At 41.8% G+C, this 11,378-nt stretch overlaps 1 pseudogene; it reads right to left on the bottom strand.

Annotated features, from left to right (window-relative positions):
* Positions 1–6,949: 6,949 nt before the first annotated feature.
* LOC146858837 (transmembrane protein 11-A, mitochondrial pseudogene) lies at positions 6,950–11,082 on the bottom strand (annotated as a pseudogene).
* Between the last annotated feature and the right edge of the window lie 296 nt (positions 11,083–11,378).

The raw sequence follows: 11,378 nt of genomic DNA, 5'->3' as shown, positions 1-11,378 counted from the left end.
CAGTTCATCTTGCACAGTAGGTCTCTACCTAATAAATTCACAGGACTAGAATCACATACAATAAATCGATGCATATCTTTGAAGTTGCCAATATGCACCTCCATTGGCCTTGTAAGTGGGGTTTTAATTTCTTGGTTCGAAACACCAACGACTTAGATACTATCTCCCGCGAGGGGTAGGTTTGAGAAGTCTGCTGTTCTCACAGTAGAACGGGTAGCACCAGTATCCAACAGAAAAGTGATATCATTACCTTCCACTTTCCCATCAATAAATGGACCTGACTGGTCTACCGGCAAGGATGCGCCAAATACGTACTCCTCTCCCTCCCCTCTCAGGCACCATCAATCATCTGAGTCACTGTATGTATTTTTCAAAGATATTGTGAAATCACAGAATTTTTCTAACCATTTCCTCCTGGAAATCCGGCGTCCGTGTGGTGCTTTTGAGCTTTCACAAAGTTTGGCATAGGACCTGGAGGCACCTGATACTGTGGATTAACTACCTGTGGTGGCTGATTCACAACCCCTTCAGTCTGCGTCTGTGGGTTTAAATTTTGATTTGGCCCATTAATATTCTGAATATTCGGAAACTCATTTCTCCAATGTCCACAAATTTGCAGGTACCACACTGTCAAACAAACCATCCAGGTCCTTCAACAAAACCTTTGACACCTTCACAAACCTCTCAACCTGCTTATACCACTCCACGGGTTTTTCTTTCTATTTGGAAAATCATTTGTAAATGACAAAATATCCTGTCTACTTCATGGTACATGAATATATCCACCACCAGGTACTTCTGTCATGGGACACAACTTCTCTGCCTTTTCTGTGTCTTTCAACAAGAAAGCCGGTGTTGATGTTTCCCTAGCCTTTGCTTCCTCTTTCTTTTTTGTCCACCTAGTTTTCCACTTGTCCATATCTCCCCACTTCTGCAAAATGTTCATTAGTTCTTTTACTTGTCATTTTCTACCAAACACATTCATGTTTTTCAAATCATTGTCGGTGAATTTCACTCAATAAGGTTTTTGAAACGACTTAGATTTCCCTATATCTATTCCACTCTCCGCAGCCATTTCCATCAGTTTTTCATGATATACCTTTGCATTTAGCGTAATACTCCTACATACAAACAACAATTCTTCTTCATTGTAATAATTTAATCTTCCTAAGCCCACATTTCCAGCAATCATTTCCTCTAATTCCACTTTCAATTTATAAATGTCTAAAATCTTTGGGACTGAACTAGATCTTTCTATTCCCTGTGACTACCTTTCCAAATCTTCCAGAGTAACCGCTGTTGTCTTTTTAGTGATTGGAGGGGCTACTGTACTTCTCTCCCTTCCATGATCAGGTAAACTTCTTTTTGGAGTTCCAATTACTGACTCCCATATAGGGAGATCCATTAATGAAATGACTGAATTACACTCACTGGCTCGATCTTCCGCAATTATTATTTCTGTTCTGGGGTTGCTCATTGGGGCAGGTACAGTTTGAGAATTTTGAACATTCACTTTATTGCCGAATAATGGTATAACACGGCCTATGGTTACAGGTACTGACAAGGCATCTGCGGGCAATTTCAAATGATTTATTTTCTGTATCAATTCTTCTTTATTTTTGTTCAGAGCCTCAATTTCTTTTTCTTGGAGTACTCTATTTGTCATGTTATCATGTAGAATCTGCGGAACTAAAGAAGTTCCTAATACTGGGGCACTTGGGGTGACTACTCTATTGAGTCCTTTCTGATATGGAGGAGGATTTTTTGTTAAAATATCCTCTAATAACTAATCTTCCGATTCACCATACCCGGTCACACTCAGGTGCTTGTTTTTTTCCCTACACTTACTTCCTGTCTGCTCTTCAGCCGTCGACACTGGATATAACCCTTCTGATACCATTGCTCTTCTCCATTGTTTCATCTGATCTTCTTGTGATCCATTCATATATCTGGGGGAAAATCCTTTCATTCACCCTCTTCCGTGCTTCTCTCTCTCATATGACTCAGTCTCCCATTCAGCTAAAGCTTTATACTGTGTTAATCTAGGTCTTGGTTCTATATCATTCATTCTCAAATTCTGAAGAACTCTCCCATTAAATGTAACATATTCTGGGAAAGCCAAAACTCCATCACCATTGGTGTAATCTACCCAATTCTCCAACCATACACAGGTATGATAACCTCTCTCCATCACCATAAATAAAGCAGGTGTTTTTGGTGGAGGGATAAGAATCCCCTATCTAGTCAATACGGGCTTGTCTTTCTTAAAGAAATTTTTAATTCATTTTAACAATGACATTTTTCTCTCTTCCCCATACATTTTGGGTAACTATTGATGTACAAAGTTGTATTCTGCAAATCCTAAAAATCTCCTGTGTGGGCGATTTCCTATAATAGCCTTTTCCCAATCTCACATCCAATCTTAATGCAACTTCTAATTTCCCAATTCTATCAGACTCAGGCTCACACTCGTGGTTTGACCAATCCCAGCGCGGATCTGACGTCACTATCACTCCTTACTACTGACCCCTCCTTTCCAACCGTTTGTCACACACGCCCGCTGTTTCCAGCGCGCACACTGCGACGTCAGTTTAACTCCGGCGACTGATCCTCCCTTCACAAGGTAATGTAAAACTTTCTCACTACTTTCATTAAATTTTTCGCTAGTAACAACATAAAAACATTTGCTACTCTGCCTGTTCCACTAAACAGAGGATAGATTTATTTTCACTGCGAGTAACACATCCCGCTTACTCTTCACAAAGTAAGAACTTCCTTTACTCTTCATACACTACAAGTACAACTTTCCGCTCACTCTTCATTGAGTAAAGTCTTCCGTTTGCTCTTCACTCAAGCTCACAAGAACATGCTACTCCTTCTGTGTTACCCTTTCCAGGTTATGTAAGACCAAAATTTTAACAGCAATCTCTTTTGCTGGCACTCTAGCTCGGAAGAACCTGCTACTCCTTCAGTGTTACTCTTTCTAGGTGATATAGTGACTAAAGTTTCACCAGCGAAATCTTTGCTTTCAATCACTCTCACTTTTATACGATATAGTCCCTAATTTAACACTGCCAGCCCTGCATAGCTTCTCAGTGCTATTCCAACAGATAAGTAACCTCAGAGCAGTGTGGCTACTTCCACCACCCGCTATTCCTTCCCGGGAGTTCCAGGTATCACTATACCCGTGTTCCAGACTACATAAAACGCGACACGGACGTATCTGTTAAAACATAAATTAATAATCAATTATCAATAATCAATATTCATCACCAAACTAGTCAATAATAACCATAACTTTGCTACCAGAAAACTGATCCAGCGGTGCACGAACAACAGATACTCCAAAACCATATATTCACCTGGGCCCATCAATATTGTTTACACCTTAATTCACTTGGCTAACCGCTGGGCGGTGTTTGTTTATCACTGATCAATAAGTTCTTTAAGTTTGGTTGATGAACCAAATTAGTTGGAATGAATTGATGGTGACGATGCACATATCCGACCTTGTAAATAATTCATCAATAAAATTAAACACAGACGCAGGAAGTTTTCAAAACCTTTATCTAAAATTTTAAATGTGAGTGAACCATTCAAAATACACCATGGACACCTTCAATTATTTAGGAAGGAAGATTGAATCAATTTAAACATTCTCACAAATTCATTGACATTGCTCAGAAAGAGAGGCTAGAGACAGCAGTACATAAAAATAATATACAAATCATATAGTTACCACAGATGGTGTGAAGACCAACCCCCTGGCCAAAGGGCTGGTAAGGGTCCCCTGGGAAAGATCAGGCGACAAAGACTTCAGGACAGGATTTAGGACAGGACAGTAGACCTCACTAGAACAGACGACTCACCGCACCCCTCGCTGATGCTCTCTCTCTCCTCGAGATTCTTCTGCGATCTTCTTTCTAATAAATTTCTTTAAGTCTTTATTGAATCTTCTTCAGCATCTCAGCATTCTCGATAATTCCGACAGCATCTTCCCTCTCAGCATTCTCTCAGGATCACACACACTCAATTAACTAAACTACCTTAGTTATACCTTTTGGGATTCATGTACCACCCCCTAAAGTTGCAATATCGCAAAAATGCGATTTCTGATTGGACAGGTAAGGGGCGTTTTGGTCATTACACCATGATGGCATAGCACTTTCTTTGTTCCCAAACCCATCCCTTATTAATATTCATTTTATTTTATTCCCACCAGAGTTCATCCAAAATTGCAAAATGTTTTATAATAATGTTCATATGATTTCTTTCGCTGCACATCAGACATCCGCATCTCCCAGGGTTTAGCAGTCGATGGCCTTGGATGCAGTCCAATTATGGGATCATCCATCCAGGGGAAGTAGAGGTCACACATGCGCGGACGGTGTTCACTCAAGTACTCGTGTTGTGGCAAGAAGGCCCAAAATACGAATTAATAAAAGGTCAAAAGGAAAAAATATTAATTCAAGAAATAAATGATTTCACTGTATACCACCTACATCTACTCTATTCCCCTTTATTCATTAAGACTTTCCCTGTATTAGTTCTTTAGTAATGAAGCGTTTTCGAAATAGCAAAGCAAGTGCCATACATATGGGTCTTAAAGACGCCATGTTAGTGCTTACTGCTCATGCGCGAGAAGTTCCCTCCAAAGCTATTAAACACATAGGGCAGCTTCACTGTCTTATTTATGTAACTTAAATGTGCAAAGATTAATCACAAACACAATTAATAATTTCATGTTAGCAAATTAATAAATTAAACAAGTGAATTGAATTCGAGCAAGTCTCACATAGACGAATCCTTGCTCCATCAGCGGAACGTGTGTCCTACGCTGCAGGAGTCAGGTCACTGGCGGAACATGTGTCCTACACTGCAGAAAAGTCAGGTCACTGGCGGAACATGTGTCCTACGCTGCAGGAAAGTCAGGCCACTGGTGGAAATTATGTCCTATGCTGCAACAAAGTCAGGTCCCTGGCGGAACGTGGGCCATGAGCTGCAGGAAAGTCAGGCCACTGGTGGAAATTATGTCCTACACTGCAGGAAAGTCAGGGCACTTGCGGAACATGTGCCCTAAGCTGCAAGAGTCAGGTCACTGGTGTCACGTGTGTCCTACGCTGCAGGAGTCAGGTCACTGGCGAAACGTGTGCCATGCACCGCTGGAAAGTCAGGTCACTGGAAGAGCATGTGTCCTATGCTGCAGGCAAGGAACAGAGTAGGGGGCGGGCAGCTCTACCAGGTTTAGTGGCTGCTCCCTATCAACCCAATGCATTTGATGAATACACACAAGCACCCCCCTCATCTCCAGGTTGGGGCCACTTTCACTCCCGGTCAGCCTCAGGGTCAGTGAGTCTCGTTTCACCCACTGATTGTTATCCTCCATACCCACCACCCCATGAAATTAGAAGTCATTTTAATACCCTGTGTATCATACTCTTGTTTATATCGTTCACGCTTTACAGAATGGCAGAGGTTTACACAGGATTGCAACAGATCAGGTCACCCACCTCCTTATTGACAGGGCTGGGTGCAGTTTAGGCAGCACGAAAGGTTGAGCTCCTAATGTCTCGCAACCCCTACCCTACCAACCCTCTGCATTTGCAAGAGCTTAACCACACGGGTGCCACAGACTTCGGGATCAGAGCAAAGAGCTTGGCTACAGCCACTACCTGCTTTAAAGGACACCACACTTTGGCTGCAGAATTGTAGAAAAAGGAAATAGACAATTTCTTATGAAAAACTGACACACTTAACTCTTACCACCCCCATTAGAGGAGAAACTAACAGAAGCAGGTGTAATTCTGCTCACACCATCAATTAATTGTCTCCACTAAGAAAACTAGCTTAGTTTGTAAAATTTTAAGTCCAGGTGCTCAAATTTTTGTAAGAAGCCACACCCACATCCCCGGCTCCACCCACTTCCTTCACAGGATCCATCCACTTCCTCCACTGGCTCCACCCACCTATTTCCCTCAATCCAAAGTGGTCTTGGCTAAGAATTAAAGACTGGCGGAGGAAGCAGTTGCACAAGACACTACCAGTTGGCACCTCACCACTTCCAAAACCACTCCCCCACTCTCAGTTAAGCACACCAATGTATGTGAACCTGCACTGCTGGAAGGGGAAACTCCAGTGACGACTGCCTCTGTTGTCTATGTAGCAGCAGCATTATGGTACGGCTAGGTTGGTGAGCTGTCCTGAATAGTGGTCAATTTGACCCATATTGTGTGCTACCTTGTGCCAGTACAAGGCTTTGAAGAACTAGCATAGCACATTGTGCTGTAGGACTTCTAGTTTCACTTTATAACATTGCACGAATGTGTGCTGATGGCAGAAAACAGGACTACTTGAATGTGCCACTCAAGGCAAAATAATTTTTCTTTTTAACTTAAAAGCCAGCAGTAGTGGAGGAAGAACTGCATTCGTGTGCCCACACTATAAAAAGTATATGTTTTTTAGACAAATATAACACTGAACACTAGTACACAGCTGATAGCAGAAAAAAAAAGAAATCCTAGTCTACCTGAACGTGCCACTCGACGCAAAATTGCCTCGAGTGGCACGTTCAGGTAATCTTGCTTTTCTGCCTTCAGCTGTGTGCCAGTGTTCAGTGTTATATCTGTTTACAAAGCATTCAAATGATGTCTTCTGGCTGGTTCAGTATGGTACAATGAATATCATATTTAAATGTTTTAACAAAAAAAATACCTTTTCTAAAACATTTTTCCTGCTAACAATCCATTTCAGAGTAAAACGTTCACTGCTTAGTACTGAGCTCACTGCAGATCCACAACTGAAGTGTTAACGAACTGAAAAAAACCTCAGTGTCTCTAACGTGAATTTTCTTTTAAAAATACCAAATATATTTTAACCAAACTTCTCAATCCTTCAGGAAAAAGTGTTACCACTGGTTCACACTGGTCTTTTGATGAACTCTCTACTCTTCTGCAGAAATCATACAGCATAAAGTTCATACATCTTCTTTGCGCAGTAGAGCAGAGCGGCAAGTGCTATCGTGTTATGCAGTCTCTTTCTGTGCACGTCATCCTTCCTCACCAGCACAACAGGAGTGGAGGAGGTGAGTGTGTGCAAGGGCAACCGAGAAAGTTTGTAGGCATCATACTCTACTTGGTACTTGCAGCACGGGTCAAACTGCCATGAGATGCCATAGAGAGCAGAGCAGGCAACGCTCAGCATGCCAGCGAGACATAATGAGAGTAATCAAATGGAAGTGCCAGTGGAATGAAGAGGCAGGCAGCAGCTGACAGAAGAGCGGTCTTGTGCAAGCAGTTTCCCACAGTGATCCAGCGGGCCGTCTCATCGCCAATACATGTGGGCTCTATCACTATATTTTTGTACTGGGCTTCGAGGGCCTGTTCCAACTCGTATTCAAACTGGTCCTGTGCATTGTCCCCATTGTAGATCTCATGGACAATGTAGCACTCCGTGGAGGACAGGGCAACCCTCTCCCTGCTGCCCGTTCCCAGCCGCCTTCTTCCCCAAGCTGCCAAATTGGAGAGTCGGCCCGCAAATGTCTCCGTGGAGTAGGCCTCGTCACGGAGCTCGTGGGAAACATTCAAATGGTTTAGTATGCTACATAACGTTTTATAGTGTGTGGGGCTCACAGCTGTAGTTCTTCCGCCACTGCTACCGGCTTTTAAACTTTAAAAAAATATTTATTTTGCCGCAAAAGTTAAAAGCCAGCAGCAGTGGAGGAAGAGCTGCAGCATACGCCCCACACTATAAAACATTATTTAGCATAATCATACATTTCATAGCTTAAATATTTGTAGACAAATATAACGCTGGTGAAAAAGGCATTACTTACTGGCACTGCTGGACAGCCTTAATAGTTTTAATTAATTTATGAGGGACGACGAATAGTGCTGCACAACACGCTGATTGCTTCTGTCCTCGGATAAACGCCACAGCTGCGCAGTATGCTGGGCTGGGCGGGCCGAGGGTGAATACTTACACTTCTCATTGGTCCGATCCGGGACACAAACGTGATGATTCCACAAGGAGGGACTGGGCCAGTCTACTAATATATTTCGCAATTGTTTATTGGTAGTGCACTGTGCTAGCGCTCTACCAATGAATGACTGCAAAATGGAAATGGGATGCGATGGTGTTGGTGACCTCTGCCCATTGCCGAGGCAGTCACCCACACAGTTTCAGTTTCTGGCGGTAATGTGATGCTTGTGGCTCACATTTAGGCGGGCGGCCGAGCCGCTGCATCCTATTTGAAATGTATTATGCGCACGCATTCATTTCTTCACGAGGATGGGGGGAGACTGGAACAGACATGAACAGTGGCACCTGCTCTGAGCAGCACGCAGCCAATTATTGTTCATATTGCATATGGACTCAACTACTGTGTAGACCCGGCCCTGAGAAATAAGTGCCAGTGCTAAGCACCGGAAAGCACCGGCACAAATTAAGCACTGAACATATTACCTCAATAAAACGCGTTCTTCTGAGTTGGAAATGTCTGCAACATTCCCAGCCCCACTGGCACTGTCGACTCGAGTCCTTGGATGTGCTCGAGAGCAGTAACCAGGAAGTAAGTGAGTGAAAAGGGGAACTGCTGAAAGAAGTCAGCCGGGAGATGGAGTAGCCAGCTATCTAACTAGCAAATTAATTCTGGTGTACATTAATCTGTGGTAACACATATTGTATTAAAAATAATGAATATGTGAATGACAAACACTGAATGACGTAAACAATGAGACTGACTACTTCAATTGCTTTCTTTACACCTCAAAAACCATACAGGATGCAACATAAATGTGTTGGTTAATAATGAATCATTTAGTGCACATTTCTTCCACTTAGTCTCCAGATTTACAGTTTAACGACATCCTTATATGGATAAGTGTTGGTATATGTATATGCACACGTATGTTTATATATGTATACTTGAGTTGTTGTTTATAAACGCTTTAAATTGTGGTGCATTTTAACTGCCATGCAATAACACAGATTAGTTAATGTAGCATGAACATTATCAATGTAAGGGGCATATCAACAAGGGCTTTATCTCTGCTTTTTTGGCTTTAAAAGCCAAAAAAGCAGAGATAAAACTAGCACCCTATCAACAACAGGGTGCTAACACGCAAATTTGCATGTTAGCACCCTTTTACTCTACGCTTCCCCTTGCATCTCTAATGAGATGCAAAGGGGGCGTTCCAGAGTAAAATAATAGGAGAAATGTCGCTAAGCGACATTTCTCCTATTATCAAGAATGTCGCTAACCCTGTTAGAGACAAAAAAAGCAGCGCTAACCGCGGTTAACGCTGCTTTTTTACGTCTGCTAATTTTCAGACTTAGCCATGATATCCTATGGAAGGAGGATATCATGGCTAAGTTTGCCTGTCCCTATCAACAAGGTAACGTGTGATTATCGCTGGGTTTCCAGCGATAATCTCACGTTAGCCTGTTAGCGTGTAGATTTTTATCGCTATTGAGATAAGCGTTGCTAATAGCACGCTATCTCAGCGATAAAAATTCACGCTAGCCGGCGATAATTATCCTCACGCTAAGAGCGCTGAGCGATAATTATCGCCGGCTGTTGTTGATATGCCCCTATATTCTTTTCGATCACTGAATAATTAGAGCTCTCTAGGATATATGAAACAAGGACGATTGTTTTCATTACTACAGGAAACATACTAATAATTGAATTGTGTCTGGTTAATTCACTATAACATATACAAGAATACTTTGCTTCGTGTTATATTCTTAAACGGTATGAATAATTATTTTTGTGTGTGCTTTTTGCAGTACGGTGTTATCACTGTCTGGAAAGGACACCATTCATTCACAAACGTATATAAAGTAAAATGCTGTATTCTAGTTAAACAGAATAGATAAACTGGGGAGATAAAGGCTCTGGTATTTATATATTTTTGCAAATTGTATAGAAATGAAAGTCTGAAACGTTTATCACGGATGCACCCAAATACATTGAACAAAAAAGAATTAATTACTTCCAGGCTCCTGTACTTTTGCCAATGTTTTCCTTGTAAAATAATCACCTTTCCTAACGAATTAGCGACAGAGCGTACTGGCCATTATATCCTGACTGTAGAGTGCGAAAGAATAAATCATATTATATGCAATGAGTAAAGCCCTTTTTTTAATGGCGACTATACATTAAATAAAGGAAAAATAAACAGCAGATCCAATACACTCCAAGTTTGCGAGGAGAAGCATACTTATAGTTCTAACTCCACAAAGGCATTACGTAATGGCTGCTAAATACACACCGAGAAGCGGCCCCTGATTTAACTGGGAATTTACTCACACTTCATCAGGGTCATATTTACGCAGGCAGGGTGTAGTATATAGCTTTAAGATGTATAAGAGTCATACAGTTCTAGATTGTAGAATGTATTGTGTGTGTGAGTTCTGTAGTAAGACAGTTCTGCTGTGGAGACTGTCAGCGTTGGTGGTGTTATTCCCGTGTGCGGGGGGCTGTAATAAAGAACTCATCTTATACCATACTTCTTGAGTTGGACTTCATTTATGAGTATACTACATTGAATTGGCGACAAGGATGCTCAGCCCCCTGCCAACGTTTGGAACGAGTGCGTGATTTCAGACTCAATTTGGGAAATTTATGGATTATACGACGAAAGGAATCACAACGGAAGTTACAACTTGTGCGTGAGTCCAATTGCGCTTGCTAGCAATCCGTGAGATAGTTTTCTTTTTGTTTGTTTATCCATTTAGTCAACCCTGCCAACGCTAGTGCTGCGTATATTTGAAAGTGCGGCAGTTATTTTAAGACTTCAGTATTGCTTACCTCGCGCGAGTGACGACGTCCATTCTTCAGCGCGTAAGCTTGCTTTGAAAGACGCTTCTAGCTGGTGGCAGAGCAACGCGCAATACGTCAGTCTACGTGTGTTACGAGGTCACGCAACGTGACCCTGGCGGCCATCTTGGTTATCTGATCAGTGCTAGAAATGCAATACAAGTGAAGCATTTCGATCGGAACATCGTTTCAGACAGTTTTCAGTTCAAGAAATTTACCGTTTTGCATAGAAATTCCTCCATTACCATTTTATTATTTGCCATACTTATTTATAGTAGACATTTAAAGTTAAGTGAACATGGATGGTGAATCTAGCACAGTCTCCACTGCAAGCAAGAACTCACAAAGTACAAATGTCAGCATAACTCTCAGCAATCCAAAAGAATTCTTAGTTAATCCTGGAGAACCCGTTATTAAATGGCAAGAATGGAAAGAGTATTTCATTAATTACATTGCTACCTTGGAGGATAATGGTAGTATTATGTCTCCTGAAAGGAAAAAAAGAATTTTAATGCATTGTTTAGGACCTGAAGGTCTCAGGGTATATAATCAGATGCAG

Source organism: Triturus cristatus, chromosome 3_2 (genome assembly GCF_964204655.1).
Source record: "Triturus cristatus chromosome 3_2, aTriCri1.1, whole genome shotgun sequence".
Classification (NCBI taxonomy): domain Eukaryota; kingdom Metazoa; phylum Chordata; class Amphibia; order Caudata; family Salamandridae; genus Triturus; species Triturus cristatus.
The sequence above is the reverse complement of the archived record's forward strand: the minus strand, read 5'-3'. Positions and strand labels throughout refer to the sequence as shown.